The 27,626-nt window shown below is 44.2% G+C and overlaps 1 protein-coding gene across 14 annotated transcripts in view; it reads right to left on the bottom strand.

Moving 5' to 3' along the window:
• ESCO1 (establishment of sister chromatid cohesion N-acetyltransferase 1) overlaps window positions 1-21,695 on the bottom strand; it is a 74,386-nt gene extending 52,691 nt beyond the window's left edge. For 8 of the 14 annotated variants that reach the window (XR_001441020.3, XR_013408150.1, XR_013408154.1 and 5 more), the window contains exons 1-2: window positions 21,614-21,695; window positions 8,317-8,447 (exon numbers count right to left, since the gene is read on the bottom strand). The gene's annotated coding sequence lies outside the window, so the exon portion shown is untranslated. Of the gene's footprint in view, window positions 1-8,316; window positions 8,448-21,405 lie in introns of all 14 variants that reach the window. The other 6 variants (XR_013408152.1, XR_013408153.1, XR_013408155.1 and 3 more) reach the window with 1 other exon arrangement.
• Window positions 21,696-27,626: the final 5,931 nt, after the last annotated feature.

Genomic DNA, 27,626 nt, shown 5'->3' with positions numbered 1-27,626 from the left:
TCCAGGATAGAATGCAGTGGCACAATTTCAGCTCACTGCAACCTCCACCTCCCGAGTTCAAGCAATTCTCGTGCCTTAGCCTCCTAAGCAGCTGGAACTACAGGCATGCACCACACCACCTGGCTACTTTCCTCTGCTTCCCACCAAGATGGAGTCTCACTCTGTTGCCCCAGCTGGAGTGCAGTGGCACAATCTCGGCTTACTACAACCTCCACCTCCTGGGTTCAAGTGATTCTCCTGCCTCAGCCTCCTGAGTAGCTGGGATTACAGGCACGTGCCTGCCACCACGACTGGCTAATTTTTCTGTATTTTTAGTAGAGATCAGGTTTTGCCCTGTTGGCCAGGCTGGTCCCGAACTCCTGACCTCATGATCTGCCTGCCTCAGCCTCCCAAAGTGCTGCAATTACAGGCATGAGCCACTGCGCCTGGCCTTTTTTGTATTTTTAGTAGAGATGGAGTTTCACCATGTTGGCCAAGCTGGTCCCAAACTCCTGACTTCAAGTGATCCACCCACTTTGGCCTCCCAAACTGCTAGGATTACAGGCATGAGCCACTGTACCCGGCCAAAAAAATGTTCCAATAAGCTGAGCATGGTAGCACATGCTTACAGACAGGCCCAGCTACTCAGGAGGCTGAGGCAGGAGGATGACATGAGCTCTGGAGTCTGAGGCTGCGGTGAACTATGATCATGCCACTGCACTCCAGACTGAGTGACAAAGACGCCATCTCTTTAAAAAACAAAAACAAAAAAATGGGGCCAGGCATAGTGGCTCACGCCTGTAATCCCAGCACTTTGGGAGGCCAAGGCAGGTGAATCATGAAGTCAGGAGTTCAAGACCAGCCTGGCCAACATGGTGAAACCCTGTCTCTACTAAAAATACAAAAAAATTAGCTGAGCATGGAGGCAGGCACCTGTAATCCCAGCTACTCGGGAGGCTGAGGCAGCATGGAGGCAGGCACCTGTAATCCCAGCTACTCGGGAGGCTGAGGCAGGAAAATTGCTTGAACCAAGGAGGCAGAGGTTGCAGTGAGCTGAGATCATGCCACTCAATGTACTCCAGCCTGGGAAACAGAGTGAGATTCTGACACACACACACACACACACACACACACACACACACACACACACACAAAGCAGGGAGGGGACCTAAGAGTACCTAGAACAACGGATGAAAAAAATTTATTTATTTATTTTTTATTTTATTTTATTTTTTGAGATGGAGTCTCGCTCTGTTGCTCAGGCTGGAGTGCAGTGGCACAATCTTGGCTCACCGCAACCTCTGTCTCCCGGGGTCAAGCAATTCTCCTGCCTTAGCCTCCTGAGTAGCTGGGATTACAGGCATGTGCCACCACACCTGGCTAATGTTTTTTGTATTTTTAGTAAAGATGGGGTTTCAGTGTATTGGTCAGGCTGGTCTCGAACTCCTGACCTCAGGTAATCCAACTGCCTCGGCTTCCCAAAGTGCTGGGATTACAGGCATGAGTCACCACGCCCAGCCCAAAAAAATTTTTTCAGTCTTTCTATGTTTCTGCTGGCAATGAGGAAAAAAACTTTTTAATTTTTAAAAAACCTATCATAAGGATAAAAAGATGGCTCTCAAATTTCTAGAGGGGGAAGAATCCTGACCACTCTGTAGATGATTAAGATCAGAATTACAACAAACCTTCCACAGCAACACTGGAAGCAAGATAATGGGAAAATTATTCAAAATGCTGAAGAAAAAGTATGTCCCAAGTAGAATTCAATGCCCAATTAAGTGTGGAGTCTAGATAATTTTCAGATATGCAGGGTGTCAAAAAATTTAACTCCCAAACATATTCCTCTGGGGTCTACAAGAGAATGTGCACCAAAAAAAAAAAGTGTTAAAACAAAAAAAAAAGGAGGGAGTTCAGAAACCAAACAAAAAAAAGAGACTGCACGTGTGTAGTTACTGAAGTTTATATGAATAAATATAAGTATAAATAAGTTAAAGGAATTTTTTAAAAAGAATTACTATTGGCCAGGCGTGGTGGCTCATACCTGTAATCCCAGCACCTTGGGAGGCCAAGGCAGGCGGATCACCTGAGGTCAGGAGTTCGAGACTAGCCTGACGAACATGGAGGAACCCCATCTCTACTAAAAATACAAAATTAGCTGGGCATGGTGGCGCATACCTGTAATCCCAGCTACTCGGGAGGCTGAGGCAGAAGAATCTCCTGAACCCAGGAGGCGGAGGTTGTGGTAAGCTGAGATCGTGCCATTGCACTCCAGCCTGGGCAACAAGAGTGAAACTCCATCTCAAAAAAAAAAAAAAAAAAGAATTACTTTCTGTGAGTAATTTTTTACTCACGCCCAGCTAATTTTTTGTATTTTAGTAGAGACAGGGTTTCATGGTGTTGCCCAGGCTGGTCTCGACCTCCTGAGCTCAGGCAATCTGCCTGCCTCAGCCTCCCAAAAAAAAGTGCTAGGATTACAGGCATGAGCCACCACACCCGGCCAAGAATCACTATTGATAATACAGATATACAGTCACTCTTGATTGTCTACTCATGCCAATAAAAGGAATGACCTGGCAGTTAATGAACTGAGGATATTTTCAAATATATTTTTCAGGTTTCAGAATGCATAAACCAAAATCAAGTATCATGCTTTATGGAATTGCACAAGTCTTCCATTAAATTCAGCAAGCAAAGCTCTAACTATCTAAAGAATAAGATGAAATACATAATAGAAAATACCACATGCCATTTATAGCAATACACAGACATGCACAAACGTACACAGACATGCACAAACGTACACAAGCACACACAAAAATCAACTTAAAAAATAACATGGTAGGCTGGGCGCAGTGGCTCACGCCTGTAATCCCAGCACTTTGGGAGGCCAAGGCGGGCTGGTCACAAGGTCAGGAGATCAACACCATCCTGGCTAACATGGTGAAACCCAGCAACTACTAAAAATACAAAAAAAATAGCTGGGCGTGGTGGCGGGCACCTGTAGTCCCAGCTGCTAGGGAGGCTGAGGCAGTGAGGCAGGAGAGTGACGTCAACCCAGGAGGTGGAGCTTGCAGTGAGCCGAGATCGCGCCACTGCACTCCAGCCTGGGCGACAGAGCGAGAATCCGTCCCAAAAAACAAAAAAAAGGGAGATTTACACTGATATTAAAATACACTTAGCTGTAATATCTAACAGTTTAGTTCCAACATACCAATTTGTAGGGATTAACAGAACAAAACAGATTCTAAAAACAGGCCTGAAATACAAAATTAGCTGGGCATGGTGGTGGGCGCCTGTAATGCCAGATACTCATGAGGCTGAGGCAGGAGAATTGCTTGAACCCAGGAGGCAGAGGTTGCAGTGAGGTGAGATGGCACCATTGCACTCCAGCCTGGGCGACAGAGCAAGACTCCATCTCAAAAAAACAAATAAATAAAATAAAAATAAAAACAAAAATAAAAATAGGCCCTAATCCATCAGGGAATTTAGTACATATAAAGGTGGTATTCATTTCATTCATTTCAAATTAATGAAAAAAGATTACTCAACAACTGCTGTTAGCTGGGCACACACACCTGTAATAACAGCTACTCCAGAGATGAGGCAGGAGGATAGCTTGAGCCCAGGAGCTTGACACCAGCATGGTCAACATAGCAAGATTCCATCTCAAAGAAAAATTTATTAATCAGAGTTTGAGACCAGACTGGGCAACACAGTGAGATCTCATCTATACTTCAAAAAAAAACAAAAAAAAATCAGTGAGGCGTGGTGTGTACCTGTAGTCCCAGCTACTCAGGAAGATGAGATGAGACCAGACTGGTCAACACAGTGAGATCTCATCTATACTTCAAAAAAAAAAAAAAAAAAAATCAGCGAGGCGTGGTGTGTACCTGTAGTCCCAGCTACTCAGGAAGATGAGATGGATGGATCGCTTGAGCCTGGGAGATCAAGGCTTCAGTGAGCCGTGATTACGCCACTACACTCCAGCCTGGGCAAGAGAGACCCCATCTCCAATAAATAAATTAATTAGTTAATTAATTGGTGTTAGAAAAACTGGGTAACCATCTAGGTAACCTATCCTAGTTTATGAATAAGAAAATGTTCAAGGCCGGGCACGGTGGCTCAAGCCTGTAATCCCAGCACTTTGGGAGGCCGAGACGGGCGGATCACGAGGTCAGGAGATCGAGACCATCCTGGCTAACACGGTGAAACCCCGTCTCTACTAAAAAATACAAAAAACTAGCCGGGCGAGGTGGCGGGCGCCTGTAGTCCCAGCTACTTGGGAGGCTGAGGCAGGAGAATGGCGTGAACCCGGGAGGCGGAGCTTGCAGTGAGCTGAGATCCGGCCACTGCACTCCAGCCTGGGCGACAGAGCGAGACTCCGTCTCAAAAAAAAAAAAAAAAAAAGAAAATGTTCAAGAAAAATGTTTTAATCATTAAAATAAAAACATTAAAACACAGATTAAAGTATGGGAAATCTTTTTTTCGCTCTTGTTGCCCAAGCTGGAGTACAATGGTGCAATCTTGGCTCACAGCATCCTCCACTTTCTGGGTTCAAGCGATTCTCCCGCCTCAGCCTCCCAAGTAGCTAGGATTATAGGTGCGCACAACCACATACGGGTAATTTTTTGTATTTTTAGTAGAAATGGGGTTTCACCATGTTAGCCAGGCTGGTCTCGAACTCCTGGCCTCAGGTGATATTTCCACCTCAGCCTCCCAAAGTGCTTACATTACAGGCATGAGCCACCTTGTCTGGCCAGGAAATCCTTAAATATTTGTTTTCACAGTGAGAAAGGCCTTTTAAGCCTTGTCACAAAATTCAGAAGCCAAGTTTGAAGGGCAAAACTGAGGAAAAATACTGGCAAGAAATAGCAAAAGCTAATAAACAAAATATATTTACAGGGAAATAACTATAAATAGCTGGTATAATAGATAACAAGATAATAATACAAATTAAAACCAACACAAAATATCATTTTTCACCTATCAGACTAGCCAAAGATCAAGAAGTTTAACAATATACTCTTGGTAAATGTTTGTGTCAGGTACTTTACATTACTAAAAGTGATTCAATGTCTATGCAGGGCAATCCACCCATCAAAATTATAAATGCTAATTTTCAAACAGTTTCATTTCAGACCTGGCGCAATGGCTCACACCTGTAATCTCAGCACTTTGGGAGGCCAAGGCAGACAGATCACCTGAGGTCGGGAGTTCAAGACCAGCCTGACCAACAAGGAGAAACCCCATCTCTCCTAAAAATACACAAAATTAACCAGGCATGGAGGTGCATGCCTGTAATCCCACTACTTGGGAGGCTGAGGAAGGAGAATCGCTTGAAGCCAGGAGGCAGAGATTGCGGTGAGCCAAGATCCCAAGATCGCACTGTTGCACTCCAGCCTGGGCAACAAGAGCGAAATTCTGTCTCAAAAAACAAAAACAGTTTCATTTCCAGGATTTTATAATTAGTTATACTTGCACAAGTGCACAAGACACATGCAGCTACAAAACTCATTGCAACAATGTTTCAACAAAGATTGAAATCCCTCTCCCAACAAACAACCATCACTCTAACACTGTTTATAGAATTGATGATACATTTGTACAACAGAATACCATGCAATCACATCAAGGTAGAGCTGAGATTCAAATCAATTCCAGGCAAAATTCCTACAGGCTTTTCTTTTTAATAGATCTCTAGGTCCAATTTTTATTTTTATTTTTATTTAGAGACGGGGTTTCTCTCTGTCACCCAGGCTAGGGTGCAGTGGTGTAATCATAACTCACAGCAGCCTCAAACTTCTGGGCTCAAGTGATCCTTCTACCTCAGCCTCCCAAGTAGCTAAGACTACAGGCATGCACCACTACACCTGGCTCCCACAGGCTTTTTATACAGAAATCGACAGCCTGATTTTAAAATGTGTATGAAAATGCAAACTATGTACAATAACCAAAACATTTTTTAAAAAGAGCAGAACTGAAATACTAACACTATCCAATTTCAGGATTTACTATACAGCTACAAAAATCAACACGGTATAACAATCACAAGACACAGAGATCAACAAAACAGAAGAGAGAAGCCAGAAACAGACTACACATGTACGGTCAGTTAATTTTCAACAAAAGTGCCAAGACAAGCCAAAGAGGGAAAGAAAGCCTTTTCTTTTCTTTTTTTTGCGGGGGGATGGAATCTCCCTCTGTCGCCCAGGCTGGAGTGAAGTGGCACCATCTTGACTCACTGCACCTCCGCCTCCTGGGTTCAAGCGATTCTCCTGCTTCAGCCTCCTGAGTAACTGGGATTACAAGCGCACGCCACCACGCCTGGCTAATTTTTGTATTTTTAGTAGAGACAGGGTTTCACCATGTTGGTCAGGCTGGTCTTGAACTCCTGACCTCATGATCGGCCCACCTCGGCCTCCAAAAGTGCTGGGATTACAGGCATGAGCCACTGCACCTGGCCCCAGAAAGTCTTTTCAACAGATGGTGCTGAAACTATTAGATATCTAAATAGACAAAAGAGGTTGGGCACAGTGGCTCACTCCTATAATCCCAGTACTTTGGGAGGCCGATGCAGGCAGATCACCTGAGGTCAGGAGTTTGAGACTAGCCTGGCCAACATGGTGAAACCTTGTCTCTACTAAAAACACACACAAAAATTAGCCAGGTGTGGCGGTGGGCATCTGTAATCCCAGCTACTCGGGAGCCTGAGGCAGAATTGCTTGAACCAGGAGGCGTTAAGTTGCAGGGAGCCGAGATGGCACTACTGCATTCTAGCCTGGGCAAACGAGCAAGACTCCATCTCAAAACAAACAACAAAACAAATACACAAAAGAAAATGAACAGTTTTATGCACAATAACCAAAATGTGAAAACAACCCAAAAGTCAGGTGGATGGATAAACAAAATCAACAGAAACCATTCAACAATTAGTAGAAACAGCCAGGCACAGTGGCTCATGCCTGTAATCCCAGCAGTTTGGGGGGGCCAAGGTGGGCAAGTCCCCTGAGGTCAGGAGTTCGAGACCAGCCTAGCCAACATAGCGAAACCCTGTCTCTACAAATACACAAAACTTAGTGGGCGGGCACCTGTAATCCCAGCTACTCAGGAGGTTGAAGCAGGAGAATTGATTGAACCCAAGAGGCGGAGGTTGCAGTGAGCCGAAATCATGCCACTGTACTCCAGCCTGGGTGACAGAGTGAGACTCTGTCTCAAAAACAACAACAAAATCAACAGAAACAAACTACTAATAGTAAACAATATGGATGAACCTTGCAATTATTCTGAATGAAAAAGCTAGACACAAAAGAGTACATACTGTATGATTCCACTTTTCATGAAACTCTGTCTTATAAAGGCACTAATAAAAAAGAAAAAAAAAATTCTAGGCCAGGCAGGGTGGCTCACACTGTAATCCCAACACTTTGCGGGGGCCAAGGCAGGCAGATCATGTGAGGTCAGGGGCCTGAGACTAGCCTGGGCAACATGGTGAAACCCCATCTCTACTAAAAATACAAAAATTAGCCAGGCGTGGTAGCGAATGCCTGTAATCCCAGCTATTCAGGAGGCTGAGGCAGGAGAACCGCTTGAACCCAGGAGGCAGAGGTTACGGTGAGCCGAGATCATGCCACTGCACTCCAGGCTGGGCAACAGAGCGAGACTCTGTCTAAAAAAAAAAAAAGAAAGAAAAGAAATTCTAGAGAAAGCAAACTAATCTACAGTGACAAAAAGCAGCTCAGTCATTGCCTGGGATCCAGAGTGGAGAGAGAGAGATTAACTTTTGGAGGTGACAGAAATGTTCTATCTTGACTGTAGTGGTGATTCCATGAATATTTAAATCTGTCAAAAACTACCAAATTGTAATTTTAAGAGACTGCAGTTTATTATATATAAATTATGCTTTAATAAAGCTGTCCAACAAATAGAGATATAAATTATATGAACTTATTACTAAGAAACATTATTAAACCAAAAAAGCAAAGTGCAGAAGAGAGAATATAGCATGTCTCCCTTTATGTAAAGAGAGAAATGGGAGATGGTGGAAGGAAGAAAATATACAGAATCATATGCCTGTTTATGCATAAAACATATCTGGAAGGAGACACGAACTAATAATAGTGATGATGTTTAAACAAGAGAATTACTAGACCAAGTGCCAGGAGTATGAGAAAAGCTTACTTTTCACTATATACCCACTGAAATGTTTTATCATGTAGACATACAACCTTGTTGAAAAATAAAAATGTAAGTTAAAATTCTCTGAAAATATAAAGTATATTTGGCACACTGATCAATCATCTTGGAAGATACTAAATCATAAAATCATACGCCACTTACCTTAAAGAAATAGTATATCACCTTTTTCTTCAAGTTGATTGATGGATGATGCTTCTAATGAATGGTACTTCTTATCACTTCCTGTATGTTTAATTTTTTAAAAAAAAAAAAACTCTATAGCCAAAGATAATCTGTTGAAAAAAAAAATACAAAAATATCACTATTAATTGATACATTAAAACAACTTAGACGAAGCTAGACTAAAAAATGGCCGAGTCAGGTGCAGTGGCTCACCCCTGTAATTGCAGCACTTTGGTAGGTGGAGGTGGAAGGATCACTTGAGCCCAGGAGTTTGAGACCAGCCTGGGCAACATGATGAAACTCTGTCTCTTCAAAAAATACAAAAATTAGCCTGGTGTGGTGGCACATCTGTAGTCCCAGCTACTTCAGAGGCTGAGGTGGGAGTATCACCTGAACCCAAGGAGACAGAGGCTGGCAGTGAGCTGTGATCCAGTCTGGGTGACACAGTGAGACCCCCATCTCAACAACAACAACAACAACAAAATCTGTGATGATTTTTCACTATTATATGCAAAACATTACACAACTGCTGTAATCCCAGCACTTTGGGAGGCTGAGGCGAGTGGATCACGAGGTCAGGAGTTCAAGACCAGCCTGGCAAAGATGGTGAAACCCCGTCTCTACTAAAAAAATACAAAAAATTAGCTGGGTGTGGTGGCAGGTGCCTGTAATTCCAGCTACTCATGAGGCTGAGGCAGAGAACTGCTTGAACCCGGGAGGCAGAGGTTGCAGTGAGCCAAGATTGCGCCACTGCACTCCAACCTGGGCAACAGAGCCAGACTCCGTCTCAGAAAAAAAAAAAAAGAAAGAGAGAGAGAGACTATGTCTCCCTATGTTGCCCAGGCACGTCTCAAACTCCTGTCCCCAAGTGATCATCCCATCTCAGCCTCCTGGGGAGCTGGGACCACAGGCGCATGCCACCTAACCGGACTAATTTTTTTATTTTTTGTAGAGATGGGGTCTCCGTGTGTTGCCCAAGCTGGTCTCAAACCCCCCGGGCTCAAGCCATTCTCCCACCTTGGCCTCCCAAAATGCTAGGATTACAGGTGTTTGAACCACTGAGCGCAGCCTAAAAGAATTTTTTTTATTGATACATAATGATTGTACATATTTCTGCGGTATATGTGACATTTTGATGCAGACATACAACCATGTAATAATCAAATCATGGTAACTGGGATAATTCATCACCTCAAACACTTATTACTTGTATTAGGAACATTTCAAATCCCTTCTAGTTATTTTGAAATATGCAATAAATTATTAACTACAGTCACCCTAGTGAGCTACCAAGCACTAGAACTTATTCCTTCTAACTGTATTTTTATAACCATTAACCACCTTCTCTCCATCCTCTCCTCCCCACACCCTTCTTAAGCCTCTGGTAACCACTATGCTACTCTCTACCTCCATGGGATCAACTTTTTTGGGGCTCCCACATACGAACGAGAATATGCAGTAAATCTTTCCATGCCTGGCTATTTCACTCAACATAATGTCTTCCAGTTTTATCCATGTTGCTGCAGACAACAAGATTTCATATTTTTATGGCTGAATAATATTCCATTCCATACCACATTTTCTTTATCCATTCATCTGCTGATTAACACTTACTTACTTAGGTTGATTCCATGTCTTGCCTATTGTGACGAGTGCCGCAATGAACATGGGAATGCAGGTATCTCTTCTATATACTGATTTACTAAAATAATTATTTTCTTAATTTCCTTTTTTGATGGTTCACCACAGTATACACAAAACTAATTTTTGTACACTGATCTTGTGTCCTGTAACATTGTTAAATTTAATTAGTTCTAATAGGTTTTTTTGTGTGAATTTCTTAGGATTTCCTACATGTAAGATCATGTCATCTGCAAAGAGAGAGAGTTTTACTGCTTCCTTTCCAAACTGGATGCCTTTTATTTCTTTTCCTTTTGCCAATCTACCTTGGCTAGAACCTCCAGTGGAAATCTCCTCCTTTCAACTGTTGAAAGAAGTGGCAAGAGCAGGTATCTTCATTTTATTCCTAAGTTTAGGGGGAAAGCGTTCAGTCCTGCATACCATTAAGTATGATGTTAGATGTGGATTTTTCACAGATGCCCTTCTACTTCTAGTTTGTTTAGCGGTTTTATCATGAAAGAATATTGGATTTTGTCAGATTTTTTTTCTGCATCTATTGAGGTAATAATGTCCGTTTCTTTCCTTTATTCTATCAACATGGTGTGTCATACTGATTTCCATATGATGAACCAACTGTGCACTGCAGGGATAAATGCAAGTTGGTCATTGTGTATTATCATTTTTATAAGTTAGTGGACTCAGTCTACAAATATTTAGTTGAGGATTTGTGTGGATATATTAATAAGAAATATTAATCTGTAGTTCTCTTGTGATGTCTTTGCCTAGCACTAAGGTTTTTTTAGTACTGTGATGTCTTCTTAGTACTAAGGTAATATCGGCCTCATAAAATGAACTAAGAGATCCTTCCTTTTCTATTTTCTGAAAAGTCTATGAAGGATTGGTGTTAATTCTTCTTTAAATGTTTGGTAGATTGCGTCAGTGAAGCCATCTGAGCGTGGGCTTTTCATTTTTGGAAGTATTTTTATTCAACCTCTTTGTTATAGGTCTATTCAGATTTTCTATTTCTTCTTGAGTCAGTTATAGGAACTTGTCTATTTTATCTAGGTTATCGAAATTGTTAGCATACCACTGTTCATATTCCCTTTTAACCCTTTTTATTTTGGTAATATCTCTCATTCCTTATTTTAGTAATTTGAGTCCTCTCTCATTAAAAACTTCTTTAAAAAAGATAAAAGTAGCCAGGTGTAGTGGCTCATGCCTATTATCCCAGCACTTTCAGAGGCCAAGGTGGGAGAATTGCCTGAGCCCAGGTGTTCAAGACCAGCTTGGGCAACATAGCAAGACCCTATGTCTACAAAAAATAAATTAGCCAGGTGTGGTGACACACACCTATGATCTCAGCTACTTGGGAGAAGGCAGAAGGATCATCTGAGGCCAGGAGTTCTACTCCAGCCTGGGCAACATAGCGAAACTTTAAAACAAAAAACAAACAAACAACAACAACGACAAAAAACACAAGGTGCCCCTGGGTCTGTTGACGCATGCCTATAGTCCCAGCTACTCAGGAGGCTCATGTGAGAGGATCACTTGACCCCAAAAGTTTGAGCCTAGACTGTGATATGATCCTGCCTACAAACAGCCACTGCACTCCAGCCCGAGCAACCCAGCAAGGATCCATCTCAAAAAAAAAAAAAAAGACCAGAATCAAACCAAGTATTTAATATATATGATCATTTGGTTTATAAGAGACAGCACTGTCGCCTTAAAGAAGTAGTACTGGGATAACTGAATATCACATGTGGGAAAAATGAAATTGGATCCCTAGGCTGCTCTGCCTAGGGAGTAGTCATTTTTTATTCCTTTACTTTGTTAATAAACTTGCTTTTACTTTACTCTAAAAAAAAAGAAAAGAAAAAGAAATTGTATCCCTACCTCATACAATACTAAAGTCTATGGCAAATGGACTGACTATAGACCTAAAATGTGAAAGGTGAAAATATTAACTTACAAAGGATTGGTATGCACAGATTATACAATTATGTATAAGGTATCCTACAAATTAATAAAACAGCCAACCACAGAGAAAAATGGGCCAGGTACGGTGGCTCACGCCTGTAATACTAACACTTCGGGAGGCCTAGGCATGCAAATCTCTTGAGCACAGGAGTTTGAGACTAGTCCGGACAACATGGTGAAACCTTATCTCTACAAAACATACAAAAATTAGCCGGGCATAGTGGTGTTCACCTATAGTCCCATCTACTTGGGAGGCTGAGGTGGGAGGCTGCAGTGAGCCTTGATCACACCACTGCACTCCAAGCTCGGCAACAGAGTGAGACTCCATGTCAAATAAATAAATAGGATACAGAGATGACTTAATTTTGGAAACGTTAATAATAGATAACATCAGTTGGGCGCGGTGGCTCATGCCTATAAGCCCAGCACTTTGGGAGGCCGAGGTGGGCAGGTCACCTGAGGTCAGGAGTCTGAGACCAGTCTGGCCAACATGGTGAAACCATATCTCTACTAAAAATACAAAAATTAGCCAGGCGTGGTGCACATCTGTAATCCCAGCTACTCAGGAGGCTGAGGCAGGAGAATCATTTGAACCTGGGAAGTGGAGGCTACAGTGAGCCAAGATTGCGCCGCTGCACTCCAGCCTGGGCAAGACAGCAAGACTCCATCTCAAAAAAAAAATTTTTTTAAAAAGGTAACATCAACAAGTCAAATAAAAACAATTACCCTATCACTTCAATGTAGCCACTTTCCCCCTCCAAGTCACTTCTTAAAATTAATCAGCCTTTTTCCTACACACCCTAGAACTATTTTGCCCAACCTCATCTTGATTTTTTTTCTTTTACTTTTTTCTTTACTTTGTTATTTATTTATTGCCTTTAAATAGTCTCTATTGCCTTTAAATAGACAATATTCAATTGTCTTGTATTTCAACATACTACTGGAAACTTCTAGCCATCTCAAGGTACAGTAATTCCATCAGATTTACTGCAGAATCAAGCCCAGTATACCTCTCAATCCCAATGTAATTTACTGAAGGACTTTTTCCCCAAGCTGCTATGAAAGCCTCTTCAGTTCCATAACACACTGGTGAAAATTCAGAAAGCCATCTTAATATCTAGGAAAGATTTCTCTTCCAGGACAACAAAGTAAAGTAAGTTCTCAGCAATACTTAGCTTGAAGATGGCACAAAGCAAAGACGGTAAAGTCTACCAAGAACATCAGACCTCTCACACCTAAGGCCTTCAATTTGCACAGATCCATTCCCACCAATCAAATGCAAGTCTGTCATAACAGTTATTTTCCCTTACTACCTTCCTTCTAACTCTCCTTACACTGCTGATCTCTTCCTTTCTTAAATTTATCCACAAGTCCCACATGAACCCTTTTTCTTTCTTTCTTTCTTTTTTTTTTTTGAGACTGCTTCTCTCTCTGTCGCCCAGGCTGAAGTGCAGTGGCATGATCTCAGCTCACTGCAACCTCTGCCTTTCAGGTTCAAGCGATTCTCTTGCCTCAGCCTCCTCAGTAGCTGGGACTACAGGCACGCGCCACCATGCCTGGCTAATTTTTGTATTTTTAGTACAGATGGGGTTTCACCATATTGGCCAGGCTGATCTCAAACTCCTTACTTTGTGATCCACCCGCCTCAGGCTCCCAAAGTGCTGGGAATACAGGCATGAGCCACCACCCCCAGTCATGAACCCTTTTTCTATGAAAAGCAGCTTCCTACCTTCAATCTCTTCGCAACAGAAATTCTACTTCCTAGCCTTAATTGAAAATTCACTTTCGGCCAGGTGCAGTGGCTCACACCTGTAATTCCAGCACTTTGGGAGGCCGAGGTGGGCAGATCACGAGGTCAACAGATCGAGACCATCCTGGACAACGTGATGAAACCGTCTCTATTAAAAATACAAAAGTTAGCTGGGCGTGGTGGCGTGTGCCTATAGTCCCAGCTACTCAAGAGGCTGAGGCAAAAGAATCGCTTGAACCCAAGAGGCAGAGGTTGCAGGTGAGCCAAGATCTCATCACTGTACTCCAGCCTTGCGACAGAGCGGGACTCTGTCTCAAAGCAAAAAAAAAAAAAAAAGAAATGAAAAGAAAAAAAAAATCACTCTCTTCAATTTATACGCTTTTCTCTAAAACTCTCCAGTAGTGGCTAAATGGTGCCCCCCCCCGAGAAAAAAAAGATAAACCTGTGTCCTAATCCCTGAATTAGGGATTGTGAACATATCTTATTGGGGGAAAAAAGGTCTTTGCAGACATAATTAAATTAAGGATATTGAGATGTGATCATCCTGGATTATCCAGGTAGGCCCTAAATCCAATAACAAATATCCTTGTAAGAGAGTGGCACAGATATCCCTGTAAGAGAAGGAGACAGACACAAGACAAGAGAAAATAATACAAAAATGGTGGCAGAGATTGGAGTAATGTGGTCATAGGCCCAGGAATGCCAGGGCAACCACCAGAAGCTAGATAAGGCAAGGAACAAATGTAAGATAATAAATTTCTATTGTTTTAAGATATCAAGTTTCTGATAACTTATTACAGCGGACATAGGAAACTAATCTCTCTCCTAAGCAGGCTATATCACATCAAGGGGCCTACAGTTTCCCCAGCACAAGCATTTTTCATCTTACACAAAATTCTTTACACGTCTCTTTTAAGGTTTATGCCATTCTGTTATTAAACTAACTTTCTTCATTGTTGTATTCCTACAGATCACCAGAAACTCTTCATAGTTTTCTTCTCCAATCACACTGTTACCACCATCATCAACTTCAAAGTTCACATGGATCACCACAGATCCTTAATCTCCTTAATAATTTACCAATTCTTAATGCATTTCAACTATACAATCTTTTAACCACATCAAAGGGACGAGAATTACTGACTGCAAATCTGAGTCTAGTGGCTTGTCAAATTCATAACTCCTTTCTGAAAAACCTGCCATGCCCACAGGCACCTCCTTTAAAAAAAAAATACCTTAGACAATTCATAGTCACATTCTCAAAGTCCTGACCATGCTATGCTTCCCATAGCTAACTAGATCAAGGGTGGGTTTGTGACCCAAGACGTGCCAATATCTAGTCACTATAAAGCAAGGTTTTCCAATCTCACCACTATTAACATTTTGAACCACATAGAATCTTTGTTGGGGGGGTGCGGGGGTGGGGGGCTGTCCGGTGCATGGAGGAGCAGCAGCCCTCACCTCCGTCCACTAGATGCCAGTAGCAACCCTTCCCCTACTCCTCACAATCGAAATATCTCTAGACTGCAAAATGTCTCCCCAGAGGCAAAATCACCCTGGATTAAGACCTACCACTACAACAGCAAATAACTAAATTAGGAATTACAGGATACCTGCTGCTTGAGGAATTAAAAGAAGGCAAGTCAACTGCTAGAGCTGCACTATTCTCAGCCACCCTCTGAGTCCCGAAATATATTCAGGTTTCTGTAAGACCTGGTGAATTGTTCTTCAGCAAAGCCTAGTGTTTGGTGATTCCTATTCTTTTCTTCCACAAGATCTAGCTCTGTAAAGTCTTCTCTTCTTTATTTCTACATATCCTCCCAATGAACTACTATTATTTAAGGTAACCCAAGTATTTCTCACATTCTAAAATACATAACAGATCACTTGAGGTCAGGAGTTTGAGACCAGCCTGGCCAACATGGCAAAACTCCATCTCTACTAAAAATACAAAAATTAGCCGGGCATGGTGGCAGGCGCCTGTAGCCCCACCTATTCGGGAGGCTGAGGCAGGAGAATGGCTGAACCAGGGAGGCGGAGCTTGCAGTGAGCCGAGATCAGGCCACAGCACTCTAGCCTGGGCAAAAGAGCAAGACTGCCACACACATACACACACACACAAAAAAAAAAATTGGCCAGGCGCTGTGGCTCACTCCTGTAATCCCAGCACTTTCGGAGGCCAAGGCAGGTGGATCACGAGGTCAGGAGATCGAGACCATCCTGGCTAACACGGTGAAACCCAGTCTCTACCAAAAAATACAAAAAATTAGCCAGGCGTGGTGGCAGGTACCTGTAGCCCCAGCTCCTCAGGAGGCTGAGGCAGGCGAATGGCTGAACCCGGGAGGCGGAGCTTGCAGTGGGCCAAGATCGCATCACTGCACTCCAGCCTGGGCGACAGACCGAGACTCCATATCAATAAATAAATAACTAAATAAAATAATACTTGTCACAAAGACTGTACTATTTATAGGAGATAAAAGTAAGTTAAATTTAATCCTCTCCAACAATGCCACAACAGGAACCTTTCCTGGGCCAGGCGTGGTGGCTCATTCCTGTAATCCCAGCACTTTGGGAGGCCAATGTGGGCTGATCACTTGAGCCCACAAATTTGAGACCAGCCTGGGCAACACAGTGAAATCCCATCTCTTCAAAGAAAAAAAAAAAAAAAAAGGAAAGAAACCTTTCCTAATATAAAGCTACTTGGAGTCCTACAAAATTTTTAAGAGTATAAGGGGATCCTAAGACCAAAAAGTTTGAGAAGCACTGCATTAAAGTAATACTTAATGCCTCCTTTTAATTTACCCTCTGAGTTTTTATCTGTGAGAATCTTATCTATGCTGCCATAAATGTTTAAAGTTCTTAGAAAAGCTCCTGATATATCACCAGTGCTTAAGTATTCATTGTAATATTAATAATTAGCTATAATATTACAGAGAAAATGTTTTTATGAAAAGATAGAAAATATTGGCCAGGCATGGTAGATCATGCCTGTAATCCCGGCACTTTGGGAGGCTGAGGCAGGGGGATCACCTGAGGTCAGGAGTTCAAGACTAGCTTGGCCAACATGGTAAAACCTCATCTCTACAAAAATATAAAAAAACCAGCTGGGCATGATGGCAGGTGCCTGTAATCCCAGCTACTCGGGAGACTGAGGCAGGAGAATTGCTTTAAGCCTGGAGGCAGAGGTTGCAGTGAGCTGATATAGCGCAGCCTGGGCGACAGAGCAAGACTCCTACTCAAAAAAGTTTTTAAAAATTTACTTAGTTACTCCTGGCTTCGCTTAACTACTTGCCAACTCAATTTCCATCTTATCATTATCCCCTTCAGTTGCAATAACTACATTAATTCTAAACATTCAATTATTTATCTTAAAGCAGTAGTGCTCGAAATGTGATATGGGGGCTCTCAGGATTTCTGAGATCAAAATCACACGATAGTAAAAGATTAAAAGTACAAAACAGACCAATGAATTCTTTTTTTTTTTTTTTGAGACGGAGTCTCGCGCTGTGTCACCCAGGCTGGAGTGCAGTGGCGCGATCTCGGCTCACTGCAAGCTCCGCCTCCCAGGTTCACGCCATTCTCCTGCCTCAGCCTCCCGAGTAGCTGGGACTACAGGCGCCCGCCACCACGCCCGGCTAGTTTTTTGTATTTTTAGTAGAGACGGGGTTTCACCATGTTAGCCAGGATGGTCTCGATCTCCTGACCTCGTGATCCACCCGCCTCGGCCTCCCAAAGTGCTGGGATTACAGGCTTGAGCCACCGCGCCTGGCCCAGACCAATGAATTCTAATGCAGAATGTCAAAACACATGTAGACGGTTTCAGATTCTACATTGCAACTAACCTTTAAGAAATTACCACTTGTTAAGTTTTGTTGCAGGATCAGAGTATCACAACTATCTGAAAAAGTTAAATACCCATCCAACATACTGGTCATAAACTTCAACCAGAAACATATATAGCAACAGATTGATAGGAGAATTCAGCTGTGTTCTATCAGGCCAAACATTAAGGAGATTTACAAAAATGTAATACCATCACCATTCTTTCACTAAATTATTTTGGAATATAGTTTTTCATTAAAATGTTATTTATTAAATATATTAAGCTGGGTGTGCACACCTGTAGTCCCACCTATTTGGGAGTCCGAGGCAAAAGGATCACTTCAGCCCAAGAGCTCAAGGCCAGCCTAAACAACACAGTGAGCCCATTACTTAAAAAAAAAAAAAAAAGTTAATTAAAATTAAAATGTTATTTATATTAAGCTGTAGTTTAATTATTTCATATGAATATATACGAAATTAATTCCTAATACAGTAACTATCAATAGATATAAACTCATATAAGCAAAAGCTACTTGGAGTCCCATAATTTTTAAGTGTTAAGGGGATCCTAAGACCAAAATGTTTGAGAATCACTACATTAAAGTAGTATTTATTACCTCCTTTTAATTTACCCTCTGAGTTTTTGTGTGAATCTTACATATGCTGCCACAAAAGTTTAAAGGAAGCTGAAGAGAGCATAGGATACGTCTTCCTTTAAGCATTGTAATGCAATCAAGATAAGATGTATACGCCCCTTCCCCTGAGGAAAAGACAAGACATGATGGCTGGGTTAACAGAATGCTCTTATTTGCCAAAAGTAACTACAGTATTTTTTTTTTTTTCCTGAGACAGAGTCTTGCTCTGTCACTCAGCGTGGGGTGCAGTGGCGCAATCTTGGCTCACTGCAAGCTTCACTTCCCGGGTTCAAATGATTCTCCTACCTTGGCCTCCCTAGTAACTGGGATTACAAGCCCCTGACACCACACCCTTCTAATTTTTGTATTTTTAGTAGAGGTGGGGTTTCACCATGCCGGTCAGGCTGGTCTTGAACTCCTGACCTTGTGATCCACCCGCCTTGGCCTCCCAAAGTGCTAGAATTACAGGCATGAGCCACCGCACCCGGCCAAGTAACTACAGTATTATAATACAGCTATAATACAGAACTTATACAGAAAAAACAGAACCAAAGAATTTCCATTGAATGATCCACAGAAAAATATGAAAGTCAGGGTTACAAAAGGGGTAATACAGTCCTTAAGTTAATTATCTACAGTAACAATTTTACTGGAGTTGGTTTCTGGTACCTAAATTTTAATCACCTTCAATAGAAGGTATTCCAAGAACTCTATGTGGAACAAAAATCTGCCAATAAAAGTCATGAAAAAGTAGGCCGGCGCGGTGGCTCACGCCTGTAATCCCAGCACTTTGGGAGGCCGAGGCAGGTGGATCACAAGGTCAGGAGATCGAGACCATCCTGGCTAACACGGTGAAACCCCGTCTCTACTAAATACAAAAAATTAGCCAGGCGTGGTGGCGGGCGCCTATAGTCCCAGCTACTCGGGAGGCTGAGGCAGGAGAATGGTGTGAACTCCGGAGGCGGAGCTTGCAGTGAGCCGAGATCGCGCCACTGCACTCCAGCCTGGGTAACAGAGTGAGACTCCATCTCAAAAAAAAAAAAAAAAGTCATGAAAAAGTATTTAACTATTACAAAAACAATCCATTATTCTGAACTGTGCAGCGCTGGTCACCTTCATTAACAGAATAAATACAATCAGCTCTGCCTAATAAATTACCAAGCTAAAAAGGACTATTTGGCAAAAGAAGTTAATGGCATTCATTAATTAGGGTACTTTTTTAGTTATTCTGTGAAGCACAATTCATCAACTTAAATGCCAGCACCTTGTATGGGACGGACATTTTAAAAATTACCTGGCCAGGCATGGTGGCTCACGCCTGTAATCCCAGAACTTTGGGAGGCCAAGGCGGGCGGATCACCTGAGGTCAGAAATTCGAGACCAGCCTGGCCAACACGGTGAAACCCTAGCTCTACTAAAAATAAAAAAAAAATTAGCCGGGCGTGGTGGCACCTGTCTGTAATCCCAGCTACTCGGGAGGCTGAGGCAGGAGAATCGCTTGAACCCAGGAGGCGGAGATTGCAGTGAGCCGAGATCTCACTACTGCCGTCCAGCCCAGGCGACAGAGTGAGACTCCATCTCAAAAAAAAAAACAACTACTTGTTCACTACAGGATTATAATATTGATTGAGAAAGGTGAAACAATAGCATATTTTCCACAGTTAGCAATGACAAAAGAGTTCTAGCTCATAAGCCAGGACAAATTTTGGAATTGTGCTTCCAAAGTCACACATCTGACCCAACAGTCATATCCGGCATTCTGCCTAAAAGGGAAAAAGTGGCTCTATTACAGTCCTAGTTTCCTCATTTCCTCACATGCTCTACGCTTCAATTTGCGGCTTCCAAATTAAGTACTTTTTAAAGCACTTCTCATCCTACTCCCATGTCTAATTCCATTGATTAGATTTCTTGCTTTTCAATTAAAACACACACACACCAGGCATAGTGGCTCAGGCCTGTAATCCCAGCACTTCTGGAGGCCCAGGTTATCACTTGAGCCCAGGAGTTCGAGACCAGTCTGGGCAACATGGCGAAACTCCGTCTCTACAGAAAACTTAGCCTAACATAGTGGCGCACGCCTGTAGTCGCAGCCACTCAGGGAGGCGGAGGTGTGAGGATTGCTTGAGGCCGGGGAGGTAGGTCAAGGCTGCAGTGAGCCGTGATTACACCACTGCAATCCAGCATGGGCGACAGAGCGAGACCCCGTCTCAAAATAAAATAACTTAAAACTTTATTAGTGTTGGTGTCCTGTGTAAAGCAGAAACTAAGGACTAGATCGGAAGACAAAATGAATCTAGCATAGTTCACCGCAACCTGGATGTTTTCAACTGAAATCCAAGTTTTATCCAGTTTTTAAAAAAAAAGGTTGGCGGGGGGACTAACCACACCTTATGCCACCAAGTAGCGCTTTTGTTTCCTGCGAAGGTTATTTATTGAGATATCATTTTGTAATAATATTTAGATACCGTGTGCTGCGATTCCTGTTTAAAGGAATCTCACTGCAGCTAAGACTACAGAAAAGATGGTTCATAGCACTTCTCAAATCGCAAAGCTTGAGCTCCTTCTTCCCCTCTCCCCGGTCCCTGCTGCTTCCCCATCGCCCCGGGAAATACAGTACACGCCGGATCCCCGGACGCGTCATTGAGAGGCGGAGGGAGAGGAGGTAGTCTCATAATTGTTGGACTTGCTATCCCATTCTGCCTGTGCAAAATAAACCCCCATATTAAAATAATCTCGAACCGTGATAAAAATCGAGGACCCAATTCTCTTTGGCTCGCCTCTCTCCATCGCTATCAACTTCACTGCGGCCCTCAATGCACTCATTTCTACTACAGAGCCGCCCTACCTGTGCCGAGACCCCCATCTCCAGCCCAAGTTACTCGATGACCTTGGGCCCGCTCCCCTTCCAAGCTCAAGGCTGTAAAACCAGGACCCCACATCGCACCCCGCAGACTGTAGAGGCCTCCAGGCTCAGGCCGGGTCAGCGAGTTGCGGCGGGGGAGAGCGAGCGACTGGCTCGGGGGAAGCGCTGGGAAGAGAAGACGCTGGGGGCGGAGACGGGGCTCGGGGCTACCTGCGGGACCAGCGCCGGCGCCACCCCGGTGCTAGCAATGGCTGCACGCCACCTCGGGGCTCCCGGAGCCCTCGCGGCCGTGCTAGGAACTCCGACCCTGCCCCGTCCGCGGTCACCACCCTTATGAACTCCGACCGCTCAGCAAGCAGCGGCAGGTGGTGCTCGGCCGCGCGAGCAGGTTAGCTGCCTACCTCAGGCGACGGCGTCTCGGAGCCCAGAGCCTCCCGCCTCCCTCTCAGGGGCGCGAAGAGCTGGGACCGAAGCAGTAGGAATCGGCGTGCGAGGCAACACGCCACCGAGGGTGGAACAGGAAGAGGGAGAACCGTCCGCTCCCTGGAGAGGCTGGCAAAAGGGTGGTGAGGACGCAGGCGGCGGGGACCGTCAGGGACGCTCGCGTACCTTCCTTTCGCCTGGCGGAGGGTCAGACCAGAGCCAGCGGATCGCCTCACATCCGGGTATCAGGAGACACTCAGCTGCTACTGCTGCGGCCGCCGCCTCCCCCGCGGCGCAAACACCAAACTTCCGGCGACGACGGCGACGCCTCGCTCGTCAGATGGGAGTTACCTGTGACTGTGTTGGGTGCGCTTGCGCAACGCTTCTCTTCAGCCCTAACCGGCTCAGCTGACGTGCCCAGAAGACGAAGATGGCCGCCACGCTCGCTGCGTGTCACGCAGTTTTTCACCCCGGCCCGGACGGCTGGGCGTCGGGGAAAGGCGAGCTAGTGTCCATCCTCAGCGCAGGCGCGGTGGGAGGCCTCGCGCGCGCGCCTCCGCGGGTGGTCGCCTGGCGGGGAAGTGGCGGCGCCCCCTAGCGGCGGCCGCTTGTCCTTCCTGGGGTCATCGCTTTGAGCTGAAAACCACCGAGGCCCCCTGCGGCCGTGGTTTACCTTGGAAATTTGTCGCAACTGGTTGCTATGTAGGTTTTGGCTGCTTCTGTCTGCGACGTACAATCCAAGTGCCTTTGGTCTTCCATATGAGCCAATGTAAAGAAGGAGGGTGGGGCCGGGCGCGGTGGTTCACGCCTGTAATCCCAGCACTTTGGGAGGCAGAGGCGGGTGGATCATTTGAGGTCAGAAGTTCGAGACCAGCCTGACCAACATGGTGAAACCCCGTCTCTACTAGAAATACAAAAATTAGCCGGGCGGTGTGGCGTGCGCCTGTAATCCGAGCTACTCGGGAGAATTGGGGGATTCTCGGCCGGGCGCGGTGGCTCAAGCCTGTAATCCCAGCACTTTGGGAGGCCGAGACGGGCGGATCACGAGGTCAGGAGATCGAGACCATCCTGGCTAACACAATGAAACCCCGTCTCTACTAAAAATACAAAAAAATTAGCCGGGCGAGGTGGCGGGCGCCTGTAGTCCCAGCTACTCGGGAGGCTGAGGCAGGAGAATGGCGTAAACCCGGGAGGCGGAGCTTGCGGTGAGCCGAGATAGCGCCACTGCACTCCAGCCTGGGCGACAGAGCGAGACTCCGTCTCAAAAAAAAAAAAAAAAAAAAAGAAAGAATCACAAGTTTTAGTTCAAAGAGGGTCTGAGACTACCAAGAAATTATTTTTTTCAGATAATTGGAGGAAGACATTCAACTTAGAAAAATAGTGTTTGATAATCCAAACAAAATGTTAGTCAGGTCTCTTTAGTTAGAAAATGACTGAAATCCAGCTCAAACTCATGTAAGCAACATTAAAAAAAAGAAAAATATATATTGCTACCATAACCAGGAGCGATGGAGCAGCTGACCTCAGCTCATCCTAAAACTTGAGGATGTCAGATGATGTCAGCAGGACACTCTACAATGCCCAGCTCTTCTTTCATCTGCATTAGTTTCATTCTCAAATATGCTTTCCTGACAACTCAGCAGAAATTACATAAGTTCACAGCCAACTGGTTTCAGTGAAAAGAGTGGCCCCCATTCCTGAGAGCTCCCAAGAAGGTCCTGGGGAGATCTTTGTTTCAACTTTGCTGTGTACCAGTGCTAGAAATAAATGCTATAACCCAGATGACACATCATGGTGCTCAACATTATAGTTACATAAGTGGTGAAGGTCTTTTTAACACCCCCTACAGCAAGAATTACAAGGCCACATTCTCCTGCTGAACTCAAAACCATTAATGTAATTTCCCGGACTTGTTTAAATTGGTTGTTTCCTTGCTGACTCTAAATTGCAGTATATACTTTTCTGCCTTTGCTTATCAGTAGGACATCTACTTCTGAAAACTGATAATGGAATGGTTGCATTGCTCCATGTATTATTTTCCCATTTCCTTGTTCCTTTTCTTTCTCGTGACCAGTCTAAATGCTTGCAACAGATAAAACCTCTGCCAAATCACAGAGGACAGGACAATCTCACTTTCAGATTAATCCTCCTGCTAGCAGGAAATTAAGGCATTATTTGTTGCCCCACTCTTGTTGACTTTATTTCAGGACTCTTGATGGTTTTATACTATGAGAAAGTAAAAATCCTAAAAAATGTTTGAGCTAGAAAATAAAGAAAAAGTATAGCAATTTAGGATAAATCAACGGACGATGACACTTCAATTTGCCATCTGGGAGACACGTCACTACCATACAAATAATAATGCTGGCCCCACATACTTGAGAGGCGATGAGTAGGCATTAGCCAGATTAAGAACTACATGTACGAAAGGCTGGAGAGGGAGTAAGCTTGATGAATTGCAAGAACTCCATTTTTGTTTTTCTTTTTTTTTTTTTTTTTGAGATGGAGTTACACTCTGTCACCCAGGCTGGAGTGCAGTGGTGCGATCTTGGCTCACTGGAACCTCCACCTCCTGGGTGCAAGCGATTCTTCTGCCTTAGCCTCCCGAGTAGCTGGGACTACAGGCACCCACCACCACATGCAGCTAATTTTTTGTGTTTTTGGTAGAGACAGGGTTTCACCATGTTGTCCAGGCTGGTCTCAAACTCCTGACCTCCCGTGATCTGTCTGCCTCAGCCTCCCAAAGGGCTGGGATTACAGGTGTGAGCCACCACGCCCAGCCCCAAATATTATACTATTGAGGGGAAAGGGGATAGCTTAAGAAGTAGGCAGGCCCCTGTCAATCTAAAAGGAAGAGGCTGAAGCACAAAATGTGATTTAAAGAGTTTACTTGAGCCAAAGTGAGGACAGCTGCCCAGAAGACTCAGCCACAAGTAAACTTGAATATGAGCTCCTTTTGGCCTTTGTTACAAGCAGGTTTTTAAAGGCAAAACACCTGGACAGGGAGTGAGCTGATAGAAAGTTGTTTTTCAAGAATTATCATTGGCTTACAGAAATAAATAGTGATTGACTAGGCATTGTTAAGCTACAGAGTATGGGGTTTAGTGTCTGGTGTGGCATTAGTAGGTAATTTATAGCTACTTGTAATAATAGCGAACAGTTTTGTGTGTGACAGGGTCTGGCTCTGTCGCCCAGGTTGGAGTGCAGTGGCACCATCTCAGCTCACTGCAGCCTCTCCCCACCTCAGCCTCCTGAGTAGCTGGGACAATAGGCGTGCATCACCATGCCCAGCTATGTTATTTTATTTTATTTTTTCGGATTTTTAGTAGAAACATGGGGTCTCAACATATTATCCAGGCTGGTCTTGGACTTCTGAGCTCAAGGGAGCCACCCATCTTGGCCTCCCAAAGTGCTGGGATTACAGGTGTGAGCCACCAGGCCCGGCTACAAACAGTTTCAATAGATGAATGAGACATGTGTCTTATTTTAATGTTTCTCTGGGCTTGATAAAGTTTAAAAACTCTGATTCATCAAATACAAGTTATTTTCTTTTATCAGCCCAAAGTAGGAAGGGCCTTCAAGATAATAGGGAGGAGTACCCCATGCTCAGTACTGCGGATACTACAGAAAACAATACACTCAGGTCTCCTTCCTCATGGAGCATCCATCCTAATAGAGGAGGCATTCAGTTATCATTATTATTATTTTTTTTTTCTTTGAGATTGTTGCCCTGGCTAGAGTGCAGTGGCACGATCTTGGCTCACTGCAACCTCTGCCTCCCAGGTTCAAGCCATTCTCCTGCCTCAGCCTCCTGAATAGCTGGGATTACAGACACCTGCCACCACACCCGGCTAATTTTTGTATTTTTATTAGAGACAGGGTTTCACCATGTTGGCCAGGCTGGTCTCAAACTCCTGACCTCAGGTGATCCGCCCACCTGAGCCTCCCTAAGTGCTGGGATTACAGGTGTGAGCTACTGCGCCCAGTTGAGGCATTCAGTTATTTCACAAATATTTATTGAGGGCATATTAACAAGGCATTATTTTAGATGCTGGAGGTGCTGCAGTCAACAGAAAAGACATAATTCCCTGCTTTCAGTTTACATTCTTGTATCTGACAATAAATAAGTAAATAAATAATTAAATTCTAAGAAGGAAACAAATACGGTCCTCAAAAAGTACTGTCCAATCACACTTTCTGTGATGATGGAAATATTCATATATCTGCATTGTTCAAAAGGGTAGCCATAGACACATATAAGTATTTGAAATGTAGTTACTAGGCCGGGCATGGTGGCTCACGCCTGTAATCCCAGCACTTGAGGAGGCCGAGGAGGGTGGATCACAAGGTCAGGAGTTCAAGACCAGCCTGTCCAAGGTGGTGAAACACCGTCTCTACTAAAAATACAAAAATTAGCCAGGTGAGGTGGCAGGCCTCTGTAATCCCAGCTACTTGGGAGGCTGAGGCAGAGAATTGCTGGAACCTGGGAGGTGGAGGTTGCGGTGAGCTGAGATGGCGCCACTGCACTCCAGCCTGGGTGATGGAGTGAGACTCCCTCTCAAAAAAAAAAAAAAAAAAAAAAAAAAAAAGAAATATAATTACCAAAATTGAGGAGCTGAATTTTTTTCTTTTTTTCTTTTTTTTTTTTTTGAGATAGAGTCTTGCCGGGCGCGGTGGCTCAAGCCTGTAATCCCAGCACTTTGGGAGGCCGAGGCGGGCGGATCACAAGGTCAGGAGATCGAGACCACAGTGAAACCCCGTCTCTACTAAAAATACAAAAAATTAGCCGGGCGCGGTGGCGGGCGCCTGTAGTCCTAGCTACTCAGGAGGCTGAGGCAGGAGAATGGCGTGAACCCAGGAGGCGGAGCTTGCAGTGAGCCGAGATCGCGCCACTGCACTCCAGCCTGGGCAACAGCGTGAGACTCCGTCTCAAAAAAAAAAAAAAAAAAAGAGATAGAGTCTTGCTCTGTCACCCAGGCTGGAGTGCAGAGGCATGCTCTCGGCTCACTGCAACCTCCAACTCCCAAGTTTCAGCAATTCTTCTGCCTCAGCCTCCCGAATAGCTGGGACTACAGGCATGCACCACCATGCCCGGGTAATTTTTTTTATTTTTGGTAGAGACAGGGTTTCACCATGGTGGCCAGGATTGTCTCAATCTCTTGACCTCATAATCCGCCTGCCTCGGCCTCCCACAGTGCTGGGATTACAGGCGTGCGCCACCATGCCCAGCCTGAGGAGCTGAATTTTTAAATTTTATTTAATTTTTTTTCATTTTTAAGGGTCTTGCTGTGTTGCCCAGGTTGGCCTTGAACTCCTGAGTTCAAGTGATTCTCCTGCCTCAGCCTCCCTAGTAACTGAGCCCATGCACTGCAGGGCTGGCTATTTAATTCTAAATAGCAACATTCAGGCATTATTCATTATCTAGGGGCTCATTGATATCATCACAGGTTTTAGTTTTTTAAAAACTCTGTCCTTGGTTGGGCACAGTGGCTCCCTGTAATCCCAGCATTTTGGGAGGCTGAGGTGAGAGGATCAATTTATTCCCAGGAGCCTAAGGCTGCAGTGAGCTAGGATCACACCACTGCACCCCAGCCTGGGCAACAGAGCAAGATCCTGTCTAAAGGAACAAAGAAAGCAAGAAATAAACAACACTATGTCCTGAGATTGATTCTTCTCCTGGTTGTAAGGAAGTTCCCAACAGCTCCAGGGGTTACTCCGTTTCCATTCATAATCAAAAGAAAAGAACTTTCCCTCCAAAGGTCCGACTGGATCAACTTAGATCCCAAACCTACTGTGAACAAGTAATGGAATGGACTATTAAAAGGGTAGAGTCAGCTTTCTTAGGACCACAGGGATCAACAGAAGAATATTAGGAACATTTGGAAAGACAAAGGGATCGACGTTGAGAGGGCAACACACAAATATCCATTTTAGCCTTGTTACTCAAATTGATGTGCATAGAGTAGGGGCAGCTTCATCAGCTGAAGGCTTTTTAGAAATGCTGAATTTCAGGCCCCCCCAACAACTGAATCAGATTTTCATTGTAAAGTTTCCAGGCCAGGCGTGGTGGCTCAAACCCGAAATCCCAGCACTTTGGGAGGCCAAGGCAGATGGATCATCTGAGGTCATGAGTTCGAGACCAGCCTAGCTAACATGGTGAAACCCCATTTCTACTAAAAATACAAAAAATTAGCCGGGT

Source organism: Macaca mulatta, chromosome 18 (genome assembly GCF_049350105.2).
Source record: "Macaca mulatta isolate MMU2019108-1 chromosome 18, T2T-MMU8v2.0, whole genome shotgun sequence".
NCBI lineage: Eukaryota > Metazoa > Chordata > Mammalia > Primates > Cercopithecidae > Macaca > Macaca mulatta.
This window is presented reverse-complemented; position numbering and strand designations above follow the sequence as displayed.